This window comes from Apium graveolens, chromosome 5, assembly GCF_009905375.1.
Source record: "Apium graveolens cultivar Ventura chromosome 5, ASM990537v1, whole genome shotgun sequence".
Taxonomy (NCBI): Eukaryota; Viridiplantae; Streptophyta; class Magnoliopsida; order Apiales; family Apiaceae; genus Apium; species Apium graveolens.
In genome coordinates, this window is record NC_133651.1 from 252,516,935 (window position 1) to 252,518,560 (window position 1,626).

The 1,626-nt window shown below is 39.1% G+C and overlaps 1 non-coding gene across 1 annotated transcript; it reads right to left on the reverse strand.

Moving 5' to 3' along the window:
* Positions 1-1,208: 1,208 nt before the first annotated feature.
* LOC141662198 (small nucleolar RNA R71) lies at positions 1,209-1,315 on the reverse strand. The gene has a single exon (XR_012550323.1). It is a non-coding gene; the product is annotated as a small nucleolar RNA R71 (small nucleolar RNA).
* Positions 1,316-1,626: the final 311 nt, after the last annotated feature.

Here is a 1,626-nt window from a genome sequence, read left to right on the forward strand (position 1 = left end):
TATGCATGATTCGTAGGTAATTTTACCCATCTTACTTGCCCTGTGTAATCAAGATAGATAACTTCTGCTTAAACCGTTATGTTGTCAAATTCTATAGACATATAGGGTCTCAATATAATTGGTGTCTATTCAGCTTCTATCTCTTTTGTGGATGTCTGGTAGTATGGTACTCGTGCAACGAAAGTTGGCGTTTATCAGTTTTTTGTTGTCTGATTACTGTCATCACCATTGCATGCTAAGGTTGAGAACAATAAGGCTATTGGATGAAGTAATTAATGAAGTTAGAATCCCATGTTTGTTATATTTATTAATTCAGTCAATCTTATTCTCTTAGTTATAATTGTTAGTTTAATTCTTAGTTATAAATAACCTCAATTTGTTATCGTCTTAACATTGAATAATAACCATACATTGTTGCTTAAGTGTGTGAATTAATTAGTTAACCAATACAGCCTCTGTGGGAATGAACTAGAAAAGATTATATACTACTTACGAACTCGTAAACTTGCGTGTAATATTAGTGCATGTTCAGCGACTAACAAGTTTTTGGCGCCGCTGTCGGGGACTGTAGTGTTAATTTATAGTTTATGTGCTTTCCGTCATTGGTCGTTAAAGTTCATTGACTCGGACATTGTTACTTATTTGTTCCTTATTTTATTTCAGGTACTCTAGCGAGGGTGTATGCATACGCGTTCACGTACTCGTAAGAGAACACTTGATTAAGCCGAGGAAGAACTTGTGGTAGTTCGTAAGGAAGTTTTTGAGGAAGAAAAGAAGGTAGAAGAAGAAGAGAAAGTTGAAGAACCAGCTTTAGTAGAGATGGGTGATCAAGAGGAAAATTCGAAGGCTTTAATGGACTATTCTCAGCCTAAGATTAATGACATTCAGTCAAGCATCATCAGATCAACCATCAGGGCTAATACTTTTGAGATCAAGTCAAGCACGATTCAGATGATACAAAACTCAGTTCAGTTTGGGGGTTCTCCTACTGAAGACCCAACATGCACATCAGGGATTTCATCGAGATCTGCGACACTTTCAAGTTCAATGATGTGACTGAAGATGCTATTAAGCTACGACTCTTCCCATTCTCTCTAAGGGACAAAGCTAAGTGCTGGTTACACTCTCTACCAGCAGGGTCTATCAACACTTGGGAAGATCTTGCTCAAAAATTTCTCACTAAATTCTTCCCTATGACAAAGACTTCTGCAATCAGGAATACTCTTACTCAGTTTGCTGAGCAAACTGGAGAATCTCTGTGTGAGGCTTGGGATCGATATAAGGAGATGCTAAGGAAGTGCCCATACCATGGCATACCTGATTGGATGATTATTAACTATTTCTATAATGGATTGGGTGCTACTTCTAGACCGATGCTTGATGCAGCATCAGGAGGAGTCTTGTGGGCTAAGAGCTACGACGAAGCTTATGAACTTATTGAACCGATGGCTGCTAATGAGTACCAGAATCCTTCCCAGAGGCTGACTCAGGGAAAAGTCGCAAGAATTCTGGAGTTGGACGCAGCAACTGCTATCGCTGCCCAACTTAAGGCTTTGACGATGAAGATGGACACTTTGGCTAATTATGGAGTTAATCAAATCGCCAGTGTCTGTGAATTTTGTGCTG